Consider the following 15,930-nt stretch of genomic DNA (forward strand, 5'->3'; position numbering starts at 1 on the left):
CATTCAACCCACAATGGACTTTTGATCACCAGATGTTGAAGGTGGGGGACCTCGCATTCCAGGTTGACTGCTAAGATGGCCGAATACACAAATGGACATGGTCAAACCAGCTAGTCACATGACTAACCTGCTGGGCAACCTGAGTTTTTTGAATTTGTATAAACAGTTTGGGGAAAAAGCTGTTTGCTCCTGGACTGAGAAGATCTCTCTCCTGTCTGCTCCCATCTCTTTCTCACAAGCCTGTGAATCCACAGAAGACACATGAACCCCAAGAGAGAAATGTCTCCTACAGCGAACAAGGTTTAAGAAGAATACTGGGCGCCAACGAAAAGCAAGACCTACCTACAATCAAGGACTCTGCAGTGAGCTCAAAGAACTGTAACAACAACTCTTCAGATATTGCCTCAAACTTTTCCACTTTATTTTTCTTCTGCTCTTTTCTGACTCTATTTGCATGAAATTTGAATGCTCAAAATCACAGTAGTTCAAATCTGCCTTCAACAATTGATGGTGGCAACAACTGCAAGTGTATAGTGCCTGTGAAGAACTTTGAAATATTTCTAAGAGATAAGACAAGGTGTTAAGAAAATACAAGTCTGTCAATTTTTTTTTCTTTTGCTGTATCAATATCTCATCTTGTGATTTATTATTCAAGCTCATTGGAACCAGAAAAGATGATCTTGGTCTACTTTTCTCTCAGAAATAGTGGTGGATTGCTACCCGGCTGTTAAACTAGTGTTGAGGATCAGCCGCCCGTTGTTGAAATTGCCCATTTCTCACCATAGAAATAAAAAATGACCTGATTTTATAACAGGCAGCTGATTCACAACACCATTTTTATTCCTGGGCCACAAGTTCAAAAACTAGCCCATTGTATCCAGAAGGTTCGGAGTCTAGAGTCTGGTCATATTCATATTCCACATATTGAGAATCTGAAACTATTTTGCATAAATGCTAAACTTGGAGTGCAAATCAAGTGTAAAGCTTGAACTGACTCCGAAGCAAAGCTGAACAGAACTGTCTTTGTCCAGGAGTTTCAGTCCACTCAAGGCCACTCAGACCCTAGCAGTGGATTCAAGCTGCAACTTCATTGTAAAAGCAGCATCAGGTGCAAAATGTAAGTTTGCTAGGTGACTTCAAACAGCATTGTGTCAACTACATGCATGAACAAGAATGATTGTGTAGGCCAGGCAAGGTAGGCCTAACAGCATCCCTTCCCTGAAGGACATTTTATTGAACCAGCCATGTTCTTACAACAAAAAGACAACTTCCATGATCATTTTGTTCTGCTGCCAGTGGGCGGCACAGTGGCGCAGTGGTTAGCACTGCAGCCTCACAGCTCCAGGGACCCGGGTTCGATTCCGGGTACTGCCTGTGTGGAGTTTGCAAGTTCTCCCTGTGTCTGCGTGGGTTTTCTCCGGGTGCTCCGGTTTCCTCCCACAAGCCAAAAGACTTGCAGGTTGATAGGTAAATTGGCCATTATAAATTGTCACTAGTATATGTAGGTGGTAGGGAAATATAGGAACAGGTGGGGATGTTTGGTAGGAATATGGGGTTAGTATAAATGGGTGGTTGATGTTCGGCACAGACTCGGTGGGCCGAAGGGCCTGTTTCAGTGCTGTATCTCTAATCTAATCTAATCTAATCAGTCCACAGATTACCAGGTTTACTGATTAGAAATCATGACCTCAGTGTTGCTTGTCTAGTAACATAATCATGCATGATTATACACCCAAATAACAGCAGTTATTGTAATCCAAACAGTCCTTCATTGCACAAAATACTTTAGGGTATTTTGAGATGCAAATAATATTACAGGGCTGATTCCCTATCCGGGCACTCTTGGTGAGGAGCAGGATTCATAGGGAGCACATGGTTAGGAAACCACAGACCTTGATTTTCCATCCATCAAGCCATTCCCAAATCTGAGGAGAGGAACAGACTGGAGGATAATGACCTCACACTTGAATAGGTTCCTGAGACTCAAAGGGCCCTATTAAAGAATTGGCCCTCAATGGGCGGCACAGTGGCGCAGTGGTTAGCACCGCAGCCTCGCAGCTCCAGCGACCCGGGTTCAATTCTGGGTATTGCCTGTGTGGAGTTTGCAAGTTCTCCCTGTGTCTGCGTGGGTTTTCTCCGGGTGCTCCGGTTTCCTCCCACAGCCAAAAGACTTGCAGGTTGGTAGGTAAATTGGCCATTATAAATTGCCCCTAGTATAGGTAGGTGGTAGGGAAATATAGGGACAGGTGGGGATGTGGTAGGAATATGGGATTAGTGTAGGATTAGTATAAAATGGGTGGTTGATGGTCGGCACAGACTCGGTGGGCTGAAGGGCCTGTTTCAGTGCTGTATCTGTAAATAAATAATATTATAAGTTAAATTCAGTTTGAAAAAGGGACTTATGAAGAGTTGCCACTAGTTGTACTGGTGGTATGGTAATAATCAAAAAAAAAATCAGGGTTTGAAAATGAAAATTATAGAGCCATCATCACCTCAGTAAATTGTTAGGTCAGCTTTTTATAGTGTTCACACAACATCAATTACATTAATGATATCATTATTTCACTGAGCACATCGCCACAGAAATGTTATTTAGAGTACAAAATTAAGTTATTTAATACCGCTCAAACTACATCACCACAGTTCACAGATGTCATTTTTTTGTCAGTGCCACTAAATTTGTAAGCAACCAATGAGAGGTCTGAGCTGCTCCAAGAATTAATTCTGTCTGATAGCTTTGTAACAAGGTGACAGAAACTCCTTAAAAGAGTTAATTATTATCCAAATAAATTCATAGCTTTCAGCATATTTCTGTGTATTATGTTTGTTTTATTGGTTTGATCGTGAACTATCTGGCCTACACAGCTGCTACATTTCTTATATAGCAGTTTCTATGACAACAGTCTTTGAAACACCTCACAATGATATCAGAATTATTTTCAATTATGCCCAGCAGGAGAATAAAAGTGCTCTCTCTCTCTGACAGTGTTTTCCAGATAAAGCACAATTTGGATCGACTATTCTATTTGTCAATAACTATTTTATGATTTTTTTTTCTGAATTAATTTTGTTCACATTGAAGGATGATAATAGGGACTGGGATATTTTAAATCTATTCACACACTATAAATTCCAAGGCTCAAGCACAGCATAGATTAGATACCACTTAGAAGTCACTCTAAATTATAGCTAATGTCCCTCCAAGGTCACAAGTGAACTAACCATTGCACAGTATATTCTTTATATTTCCCACAACAGTTACATATGCACATTGATTATAAAATTCATTCCTCCCATTGACACCTCCCATTTTTAGTTTCCATTTCAATCCAGATCCATTCCAAGTGACTTAGGTTATGAATGCATCACAGAGTAGCTTCGTTACCTACCTGAAAATATATCCACAGTTTTATCTTGATGCTTATCAGAGGTGCCTGAGCTGGAAAAGTACTTCCATTTAAGTGAATGTAGCCACTCCAGGATGCAAATGAATGTATTCTAGGATACACTTGGGCTGCCCCATAAACTCAAGCCATCAAAGCAACACTGGCTGCAAATGGGCTAATGGGGAGATTCTTGGTAGTGTAGATGAACAGAGAGATCTTGGTGTCCAGATGCATAAATCCCTGAAGGTTGCTACCCAGGTTAATAGGGCTGTTAAGAAGGCATATGGTGTGTTAGCTTTTATTAGTAGGGGGATCGAGTTTCGGAGCCACGAGGTCATGCTGCAGCTGTACAAAACTCTGGTGAGACCGCACCTGGAGTATTGCGTGCAGTTCTGGTCACCGCATTATAGGAAGGATGTGGAAGCTATGGAAAGGGTGCAGAGGAGATTTACTAGGATGTTGCCTGGTATGGAGGGAAGGTCTTACGAGGAAAGGCTGAGGGACTTGAGGTTGTTTTCGTTGGAGAGAATGAGGAGGAGAGGTGACTTAATAGAGACATATAAGATAATCAGAGGGTTAGATAGGGTGGATAGTGAGCATCTTTTTCCTCGGATGGTGATGGCAAACACGAGGGGACATAGCTTCAAGTTGAGGGGTGATAGATATAGGACAGATGTGAGAGGTAGTTTCTTTACTCAGAGAGTAGTAAGGGCGTGGAACGCCCTGCCTGCAGCAGTAGTAGATTCGCCAACTTTAAGGGCATTTAAGTGGTCATTGGATAGACATATGGATGAAAATGGAATAGTGTAGGTCAGATGGTTTCACAGGTCGGCGCAACATCGAGGGCCGAAGGGCCTGTACTGCGCTGTAATGTTCTAACTTCTAACTTCTTTAAAAGGAGACTAAAATTGTGAATCCCCATGGGAGGGTGAATAGAGTTAACTCCAGCCTTTTTGTTTTTTAAGTTATATGGAAGAGGAAATTACTTTATGCTGAAAGCATGCCTTTAGGCTTTCCTTTTATTTTACAATTCTGTTACCTCCAAAAGGTTTATCTAATTGCATATAAAAGTGGAAAGATTTAATGCTGAAGGAGCAGCAGGTTGTATCAGCTTAGCTCCGTTTTTAACTCTCTTGCCTTTTGATCAAAAGCTTGTGAATTTTGTGACCCATACCAAGAATTTGAGCTCACAATAAACATGGAACAGGAGGAGGCCATTTAGACCCTGGAGCCTGTTCTGCCATTCAATGAAATCATGGTTGATCTGTGACCTAACTCCATATAAACACCTTTGCTCCGTATCCCTTAATACCCTTGGATAACAAAAAATTATCAATCTCAGATTTTAAATTTACAGTTGATAGAGCATCAATTGCTATTTGTGAGAGAGTTCCAAACTTCTGCCACGCTTTGTGTGCAGGAGTATTTCCTAATTTCGCTCCTGAAAGTTCTGCCCCAGTCCTAGGGCAGCAGCGAGCTTCAAAAAGTGCGTGGCACACACATAAAATGTACACCGCCGAGCTGCCACGATATTCCACGCTCATTAACATGGAAGGGGCGGAACGCCCGCCCCCGATGATGTAGAGTGGGCGGGCACTCTGTCCCCAGCAACAGCATCCGATGCCTCTACACAGGCACCGGACCTATTTTTAAAGGGTTTCAGGCCCTTACATTGTATTTTTAAATTTTTAAAGGTACAGGTTTGTGAAACAATTGAAAAAAATTTCAGTCACACTTCCAGTCCACTCTCCCCCCCCCACCCCAATGAATAATCACTTCATTATCTTTCATGTCCCCCAAAAAATGTAAATTCTCGATCCTGACATTTCCCACTCGAACTTTCTGTACTTTGACCTTCAACCCCTTCCCACCATCCCCTCAGCCAATTGCATTCATTTTTGCTACTCCCCCTGCCCTGAAAAATTCACTCCTCCCGCCTCCCCACCAGTGTTCCGCTTGATCTCCGAATGGAGATCCGAAGGCACAGGACCTCTGGCCACCGTCTGGAATATTGGCGTGGGACAGCCGTCGCTGCAAGATAAGTCATTATTCTGCAATTATAATTTATTTAAATATGTTAATGATTTTTTTTGCTGAGCGGCGGGGGGCCAACCCGAGGCCTCGCTGCTGCCGGTAAAATGGGGCGGGGCCTTCCCGGTGGCGAGGCCCGTGGCGGGCCTCTCCCGAAAGATTTTCCTGGCCCCCTGCCACGAACCCTGACATCAGGGGGACAGTAAAATTCAGCCCCCTAGTCTCCCCAACCAGCTGGAATAGTTCTTCTCCATCCATCCTATCTGTTCTCCTTAGTATCTTGACATTTTCCATTAAATCACCCTTTAACCTTCTAAATGCCGGGGAATGCAATCCTAATTTGTGTAATTTCTTCTCGCAATTAAACCCTTGGAATACAGGTATTAGTCTAGTAAACCTATGTTGTGCTCCCTCCAAGGCCAATATATCCTTCCTAAGGTATGTGCCCAGAACTGCTCACAGTTCTCAAGGTGTAACAAGATTTTATATAACTGAAACATGACTGCTGGCCCCTTGTATTCTAGTCCTTTAAATGTAAAGGCTAGCATTCCATTTACCTTTTTGATAATTTTCTGTACCTATTCATGACATTTTAATGATCCGTGCACCCGAATTGCCAAGTCTCTTTGAGCTTCCAATGTTTCTAAGTTTTCACCATTTAGAACGTATCCTGTTCTATACTTTTTAGATCCAAAGTTGATAGTCTGACATTTGCCTACATTGAAATCCATTTGTCACAGTTTTGTCTATTCATCTAATCTATTGATGTCACTTTGTAATTTTATGCTTTCATCTACACTGTTCACAATGCCATTTATCTTGTATTATTGGAAAATTTCGATATGTGGCATTCTATCCCATCACTTGAGTGTTTAATAAATATAAATAGTTGAGGCTTCAACACAGATTCTTGCAGGAAATCACTAGTCACAGTTTACTAATTAGAGTGCCTGCCCATTACCCCTACTCTCTCTCCGACTGCTCAGTCAATTTCCTAACCAGGTCAATAATTTGAATAAACTGGTTCTTTGTCAGATTAAATTCCTTTTTAAACGCCTCACACTGATTTTCTGTTATTTTACCCATTAACAGACTGCTCAGTTTACTGTGGACAATCTCTGTCTCACTGCATTGAAGTCAGCCTTACCTAATTTGAAATCTTAGCAACTGTTTTGCATTTCTTCCTTTTAAACACATTGAACGCAATCATATTCTGATCACTAGAAGATAAATGTTCACGCACCATTAGGCTGTTAACTAAATCTGGATCATTAGTCATTGCTAAATCTAATATGGCCAGCCTCCTTGTTGGTTCTGGGACGTATTGTTGCAAAAAACTATCCCATACACACTTGGGAAATTCATCACCTTTCTAGCATCTGCTAGTCTGCTTGTCCCAATCTATATGAAAATTAAAATTAAAAAATCTCTCTAGCTTTGTTACATGCTTGTCTAATCTCTGCATTCATGCAATTTACCATTTCACAGTTGCTACCAGGGGCCAATACACAACTCCCACTGCCGTCTTAAATCCTTTTCTATTTTTAATTCTACCCATAAATTCTCCACTGCCTGCTTACCTCTCATTATTGAGGTGATTTCATCCTTAATCACTAAGGCTACTCCTCCCCCTCTTCCATTTTCCCTACCTTTCCTGTAGATGTTAGAACCTGGTATATTTAGTTCCCAGTTCTGACTGTCTTGCAGTCATGTCTCAGTAATTGCTACCATGTCGTACCCTCCAAGTTGAATTTGACACTCCAGTGCAGTACCAAGAGATGCTGTTTTGTTGGAGGTGCCACCCATTGGAAGAGATGTTGAATTGAGTACCTGTCTGCCTGTCCTGTGGTTCAGGAGAACACGTGAAAAGTACATAACTGTTCAAAGAAGAGCCAAGAGTCCTGATAACCCAGCCAATGTTCCTTCAACCGAATACATAAGAAATAGATTCGTTCATCTCATTGTTGATTAAAGAGTCATCTGCAGTAAACTGGTCACTGTAATTACTTTTGTAATTGCTCCCGTCCGCCCACCATAAAATTCCAGCCAAAGTTTGCAATTCATGGCTTGAAAACATGCACCTGCGCAGTTTTTTAAAATCTTGTTATGAAAGTGCTTCCATTTTTAAATTTTTTTTGAGGACTTGTGTTAAAACTGAAAAGATTCATGGATGTGTTTTTTTTTACCAAGTTCACTGAAAGGACACTTGAAAACAACCAGTGTTGGAAATCATGTGCTTTAAGCTCAATAAACAACAGAAAACTTGGTGACCTGGAGAAGATATTTACAGATAAACCACATGTCAAAGTTTATGGAGATCAGGAGGTTGACTTTCTGTTTGGGGTGTGAACTGTTTTGAAGACAGTTGGAGATCAACATGCCAAGGAGAAACCGTCCAGCTCACCTCTTTCTTTAACTCTTTAAGAAACCCTGCAAAGATCCAGTGTGGGAGAGCGAAGATCCCTGGTGCTGCATCTCTCTTGAGAAATTGGAAATACCTGCCAGATTAATTCTCGACGCTGCCTGAAAAGAATTGTTTTAGGAAAGATCCCAGTGACTCATCTCCATATCCCCGGACGCCAGACCAACAGGGACAACTGACCTCCTTCCATATCTTCTCTTTTTTTCTTCAAGAATTAGCAAGTATTTGGCCAAAGTATTTTTTGTGCCTTTTTTTGTAACAGATCTCTGCAGGGAGAATTTCTGTATTTTTTTTCAGAGTTTGTCTGTATCTGGGGGGGGGGGGGAATTTAAAAAGGGAACTTTCATATTTCAATCTGTGTGTTCATGCTTTTCTTCATTACTGGATAAGTCTTGTTTGATAATAAACTGATAATTTTGTTGTTTCGTAAAGAAACCTGGTTAGTGTATTTTATTCTGGGATAAAGAGTAGAGTATATGATTGATCAAATCAGTAACTGGGTAACCATTTGTAAAATATATGTTGTGACCTGTGGAGAGGTGGTATTAGAAAAGGCAGTGCACTCCCACCTCATTTGTAACAATCTGTTATTCTGGATGCTGTTGAAATTGGCCCACATTATAAAGAGGGAAGTTTCAATAGTACCAGGATACTGAAGAAATCCTTTGAAGCAGTTCTGCAGTTGGGAGTAAGATAGGACCCAAATATGCCAGGTTCCAGCATGACTACAGTTTCTAAAGGGATTTGTTTGGGTGGAGCCTCCAACTGGCCAAAATGAAGCCACCCACAACTGCTCTTCCCCAGTTTTATCATAGGAAATTGGGAACTGTACTGTATTATTTAGCACTAAAAACCACTTGCACAAAAAATGGATGATGTTGTAAATGAATTCCAAGAATTCAATCATAATGGTTCAGGTGATAGCAAACAAAAAAAGAAATTGCATTAATGTAGCGCCTTTCATGGCCTACGATGTACTTGTTTTTTGAAATGTAGTCACTGTGGTAATGTAAGGAAATGCAGCAGTCAATTTGTGTACAGCAATGAGACAATGACGAAATAATCTGATTTTCAGTAAATGTTGGTTGAAGGATAAATATTGGCAGGAACCCCAAGAAGAATGTCCCTGGGCTTTTTTGATAATGTCATAGAATATTTTCCGTCCATCTGAAAGAGCAGAAGGGCTTTGGTTTAGAGATTAGAGTGTAATTTAAAGGACCACCTGAACCTCTTAATGCTACCAATGTTTTAATCATTAAATGAATCATTCATGCGCAGAATATACATATGATTGCAACATTTTTGTTTTTTACAGATTCACTCTTCCACTTCAGTGGCAAGTGTTTGGCACGGAAGAGGCATTATTTTACAACATAGGATCAGAAGATGCATTGAATCGATTTCCAATTTTCTTGAAAGATTTATGTCTGAAAACTGAAGACATATGGCAAATTTACACAGTTAGATTAGATTAGATGGTAGATTAGAAAGAAACTCACTATTTGCTAAAGAGTATGCTTTTTTAAGTTATGCTGATTGCCAATTAACTAAACAGTGAATCACATCCAAAAATGGCCTGATATCATAAATTGTTATTGCTACAGTATCATTTGAAAAGAAAACTTTAAATGATGTTCCCAATATGATTGCTGCTTCACTATTGCACCTGAAGTGTTGTAACCTGCAAGGCTATGCACCAGGTGTTGGAAGGTGGGATTAGAATGGGCGGCTAGTTTTTTCAGCCAGCACAAACACGATGGGCTGAATGGCCTCTTTCTGTGTCATAACTTTTCTATGGTTCTATTGCAATAGGACAAAGTTGCTAAAATAAAACTGCAGCTGCTGGAAATCTGAAATAAAAACAGAAAGTGCTGGAAATACTCAGCAGGACAGGCATCATCTGTGGAGATAGAAGTAGGGTTAACATTTCAGGTTCTGATGAAAGGTCACAGACCTGAAATGTTAACTTTGCTTCTCTCTTCACAGATGCTGCCTGACCTGCTGAGTATTTCCAGCACTTTCTGTTTTTATTTTGGACGAAGTTGCTCCTTTGCTGTTCATGATTAATTTGGAAGTTTCAGGTTTTAAAGTTTTTAATTCATCAACCCCCTCCCCAGCCCATCCTTCAAAGCTAAAAATAAACGTATTCTTCCCACTCCAAATGTCCTCTGGGATTCTTTGCAGCTGTTTTAGGATGCTCTATCCCTTCCTCCAGTTGCACACTGGGACCATTCACAAGAGGGTATACTTTTACACATGTATCTTCCCACTTTACTTCATTATGCTCTCCAAGAATCCAAGATTTTATTTTTGCCAGAAAGCAAACTGACATGTTGTAGGTATTTATCCCAGTAATATACTTGACCTATTCCTGCCTTGGTGATTTAGCTAACATGCAACAGCGAAAGCAGTTGGTTGTAGCAGGCACATTTTTATTGCTGATTCTTAGTTGGGATGAATGGAGAAACCTGAATCAATTATATGCAATAAAAAACGAGTCAGATTTAATGGAATGATTGTGCGGCAAGTTTGCTTAATTGTTCATTAAAATTGCATTTCTATTCTCATTTCTAACTCTGTATCTGGATTTGGTAAAAGAAAAGTTAAAAGAAATGTTTCAAATAGTCTTGCCTCTTGAGATCAGTATGTGTTACATATAGAATATTATATAATGTTTTTATCCACAAATTTGGTTGTAAATTTGATTTAGTGTTGAACATCACCTCGCTGCCGTGTAAACACAATCTTTCTCCCTAGTTAATAAGTTCTAATGATTGCAGTCATTCAGTTTTATTATGTAAGGATACATTTTAATATCCCTTTTTCATCAATCATATTTATGTCTCTCTCCCTTTTTATATTGCTGTATGTATCAAGTGGTCGTCCGATAATGATGTGCTTTCTAATCACTGTCAGTTTATTTCAATGCAGAGCTTGTAGTCATTTATTTTAATCATATTTTTGAAGTGCAATATTTCCCAGAATGTCCTATGAGATTAGAATGTGATCCACAATTCCTCCTGGGGGTTTCCTCCATCTGAGCAAAATTTTCCTTGACGGATGAGCTTATCTCTTCCTCCTCTCTGATCTGTTTCTCCTGCCTGCTGCGGTTCCCTGCATTTAACATATACAAGAGTAGTAATAAAATTCAATTACTGCCTGTCAGTGTTACTTATATTGGTTTGAAGCCGAGTGAACAGAATCAGTTCATTGGGTTTTTATTAATAAAGCTTTAATTACTTTATTGTTCTGTTAACACATAAATCCTTTTAATGCATCTTATTACAAAGTCAACTGTTCGCAAAAGAAAACTATACCGTAGATTTATGTGCTGGTCTTAAAGGATTTTTGGTTTTGGGTGATCTGGTGACATGGTTCATTAAAGTGGCAGTACTTTGCACAGGGGGAATACAGATTCACGCACACAATCAATCCCTCACACTCATTATCGGCTGTCCCACGGGGAGGAAGCAGTGAGAGAAAGCCAGGTCGCACCCACACTGGGAGCGAGGGGAAGTTGGAATCCCTTAGCCACCTCTCACATACCTTCCGGCAGCTTGTTTCAAAGTAGCCTTGCCAAAGAGCTGAAAGGAAGTCATCTGGTCAGTCTCTTGCGGTGGAAGTAGACCAAGAACAGAGAAACGAAGGAAAATACCCCAGACAATAAAATAGAACAAAGTCCTGAAATTGTCTGATCTCGGTTCTCCCTAATTTATCATTGTTCATTAATTTTGATACCTGGCCTAAAACTTCAATTAACTTTTTCAATGTACATGTATCATCTAATTCTACAATTTTTTGTTTGACTAATCTTTTAATGCTCGTGTTTGCTGTTTAATTCGGAAGCTTTTGAAGTTAAATGTAGCTTTGAAGAAATGGGCCAAGGGATTTTCTTGCTCCCGAGTTCAGACACAAACTGAGCAGCGGCAATTACCACCACTCCGTAACTGATGGATAAGATGACCAGTGATATTGGGTATCATCGGAAGGCAAGCAGTATACTGCAGGCTCTTGGCACGTCCTAAGAGGGAATTCGCCTACGTTATGTGTGGGTGGCCGGAGAGTTGGGGGGGGAGGGAGGGAGGGGGGAAGCGGCGGTTGGCGCCAGCCCCCAGCCCCCAGTTTTAAAGTGCAGCCAGGAGGACTGAATGGAGAGGTACATCAAGCCCATTTTACACCATCGCCCAAAGTTAAAATGACCCCCAAGGAGGTCAACTTAGGAAAAGAAGTGCATTGATTATGGAAACTTAAAGTTGAATAATGGCCTCTAAATTGAAGATAGTTTTGTAAAAGTGCTGTACTGCTGGTGTGCTTTGTGATGGAGTAGTGGACCAGGATCCACTCGATCTAATATTTACTAGTGAGTTTATGACAGCTAAAAATTACAGGCTGGGGAACATTTGAGCACCTATAATCAAATAATATCATTAGATCTGATATGGCAACAAATGCACACGCATGCAGAAAGAAAAGGGAACTGCAGCTTGTGGGATGTTTAAGGCCATTGATGGGTGAAAATGGGAAGGTAACATTAGGAATGTCACAGAGGAAAAACGTCACGAAACATGTTTTCTTTTAATGTTGCAAATAAAATGTATACCAAAGAGCTAAAAATAACATCAACATTTTTAATTGAACAATTGCACAAAGGAAAAAAAGAGGAAAAGTAATATATATATAATGTTGTTTAAAAAGTAAATAGTAATGAAATAAAATAAAATAAATTGAACTGGGAGTACCAGAAGAAAAGATAGGAGATCCAATTTTAAATCTGGTGTGAATTTGGGTGGGCAGGGCCAAGACGTGAAGCAAAATATCCTGAGTTCAGTTCATGAGGCCTGAGATATGATAAATCCTGGGCCTCATCCGTATGCGCTTGGTCAGTTCCCTTCCCAGAATTGGCAGGAAACAACAGGTGGCCAGCAGGCTGAAGACCAATCTTGGGAAGGAGGAATGGTCCCCGACAATCAGGTAAATTGCAGGGAGATGGTTTTGAGATGACTAGTGGTCCAAGATTGGGGGATGCGCAGGGGAAGAGGTGGAGCCCAGTCTAAGGGAGCAATCAGCATTACTCAGATGAATACTCTTGGTCATCCCAGCGCCACAAGGAAACAAAATCGTTACAAAGCCTTATCTCTTTGTACCTCTTCAGGCCCCAACTCTTCTTCCCACTGATCTGAAATGTTAACTCTGCTTCCCTCTCCACAGATGCTGCCGGACCTGCTGAGTATTTCCAGCATTTCTTGTTTTTATTTCTTCTTCCCACTAGATTGACCTAATGGGGAAATCTACAATTGCTTCTTCACCCAGGCTCATGATTAAGCTGCAGTCGGGTTCTGATCTGCATACTTAAAGAAGGACTCTACTAGTTTCTGGAATTGGATTAATCCAGTTCGTTGTTGATTGAAGAACCTTCTCAGATGAGAGGGTTAAAATTGGTGGGAATGGGATGACAGTTAGATGAATTCCATGGGTATTTCTAATTGGTCGCCGGGCGTATCAATCTTCAGAAACTGGGCTTTCAATTGGTTTTAAAGCCAACTTACAACCAATAAAATCCTACAAAATGTGTCCCACCTCCAAAACAGGCAATTGGAACAAAAAGACAAATAAACTTTAAACTTAGGAATAAGAGAGGTAAAAGGTAAGAATAGCTACAGCAGAATATATATATAATTCAGAAAAAAAATAGCAGAATTAAAATTGCAGTTAAAAAGTGAGGGAATCAGATTAAGAGGGGAAATAACAGAAGGATGAGCAAAGCATTTAAGGATTTGTGTTATGTAGAATTGTATTTTAAGTATTTCATTTAGTCATTTATGGTTAATGTTATGGAAATAATACGGCCGCTGATGTTTGAGTGACTTTATTATTGCAATATTAATATTTTTCAACATCACAGTGCATGACTGTGATACTTGGACAGAGACTGTCCTTGAATCTGCAGGCAGTTTAACATGGACAATCACTGTTAAGCGGTACAGCGTTAATGACTGTACCTTGACTAATATTAATTCAATCACCACATAGAGCATGGGGTTGAATCTCTGAGGGTGGAGAGAAGTGGCGGGTTCCCCCAATCGACTGCCATAACTTCGGCTGACAGTCTCCAGAACCCTCTGAGAAACTGGTGTGAATTTTATAATAAAAATGACACATTCTAGCATTTTAAGAACAGTTTTTTTAACTTCACAGTTGATAGGTTTTTAATCTTAAAAAATCTGTCAGTTATAGTACCTGAATGAGGCATTCAGGGCTATCAGGGCAGAAGGCACTTTTTCAATTGGACAAAAATGGGCATGATAACGGTAGACACACATTAATATAAATTATAGACCGACTTTATTGCAAACTTTCTCAACCATAAATTAGTGAAAATATGTTGGTGTCTGCTGAATTTACCAGAACAAGCCTCCTAAAATTGATGATTTGTTCTGCTTTATCAGTAGTCTGTAAAGAAATTTACTATCCTCCTGTATTCTGCAAGATCTGTTCAACAGAAGATTACTTGACGTACTTTAAGAAAAATCACGTAATAAATTCTAGCATTTAGTCTACACGTACTCAGTTAGCTGTGAAATCTATGCAGAGGATAAAAATGTCCACACTATTTTTCAACCAGCATAGTCTCTGAGCCATCATTCACATCATGCACATACACTTTTGCATTAAATTTTATGGTTTCTCAAATGGTGAAAATCATTTTCACCCAGTTGTTTCACCCCCTTCACAATAGAAATTTCGGTTCATCTTGCTTAGTTTTGGAAATCAATACCTAATAAAATGCATATTTTAGTCAAAAGCTTTAAAAGAAATCAACATATCAATTGTTCATTCATAAATTAACTTTATTTACATTTGTGCATTTATGCCCTCAAAATGTCTCTTACTGCAAGTTGCCTTCCCATTGTTCAGCTCTGTGTCATGCTATTTTAAATTCTCACTTTCTCTATTTTTCCATAGCTGCTTTTCTTGCTCTGGAGTGTTGTGCTTGCCTGCTTTGTCCTGTTCAGTCTTCATCCGGTCAAGCCCCATTCTAGAGATTTGAGTACATAATCTAGACCGACACTTCAGTGCAGCACTGAGGGAGAGCTACATTGTTGGAGATGCCATCTTTTGGATGAGATGTAAAACCAAGGCCCTGTCTGCCCTGTCAAGTGTACATAAAAGATCCCATGGCTCTATTTGAAGAAGAGTAGGGATGTTCTCCTGGTGTCCTGGTCAACATTCACTCTTCAACCAACGTCACTAAAACAAGCAATTTAGCTCATTGCTGTTTGTAGGACCTTGCTGTGTGCAAAATTGGCTGGTGCATCTTCTGACACTTTAGAAAACCAAGTTCTTTCTTCTCCTTTATTTTTCTTATTTTATTTCCCAAGGACATTTGGATTAATACAGGGAAGGAAGCTTGCCAAATCAACAGTGATGGTTGGTTGATCTTGAAGGGAATTAGCTATTCTACTGCAAATCACTTGTACTGATCCAACCTTCAGTCATTGTGTGCACTCTAGGATACATTATTTTATGAGAACTCCATGGCTTCTCAATGCACTAGAGAATGGTGCAATGTAGCCAGTTATAATGCTTCAATAATCGGATTAAGGGCCAATATAGGAGGGAATTTTAACCCCAAAAAACAGACGGATGTTAGTTGGGAGGTTGATATGTGAAAATCTGAATCCCAATCCCAACCCGCCTACTTCCGGTTTTAACAGAGGCAGGACAAGTGGCAGACGATCTGCTCCAAGGAGGCGAGTTTGTACCTTAAATATTATAATGAGTTTGTGAGTAAAGGCCTGCTCAAGTATGCAATTGAAACCTGACCCGAGCCCGACAGAACCACATCCAACTGGAACCCGACCCGGCCTGAGTCCTTTGATTTTTTTCCCGGCCTGACCTGACCCGATCCGACTACCAGAATGAAGTTGATTATATCAAAGAGGTTGTGCTCTACCTTGGATAGAATCGCTCACTGCAGACTAGTGCGGAGTCCGGATGCACATTTCCCACTTTGACGTCCTGGCTGTTTAAATTTTGAAGCCTTTCTCTCCCTGACCAAAAGGCAGCACTGTGTCCGACCCGACCCGAATC

This window comes from Heterodontus francisci, chromosome 27 (assembly GCF_036365525.1).
Source record: "Heterodontus francisci isolate sHetFra1 chromosome 27, sHetFra1.hap1, whole genome shotgun sequence".
NCBI lineage: Eukaryota > Metazoa > Chordata > Chondrichthyes > Heterodontiformes > Heterodontidae > Heterodontus > Heterodontus francisci.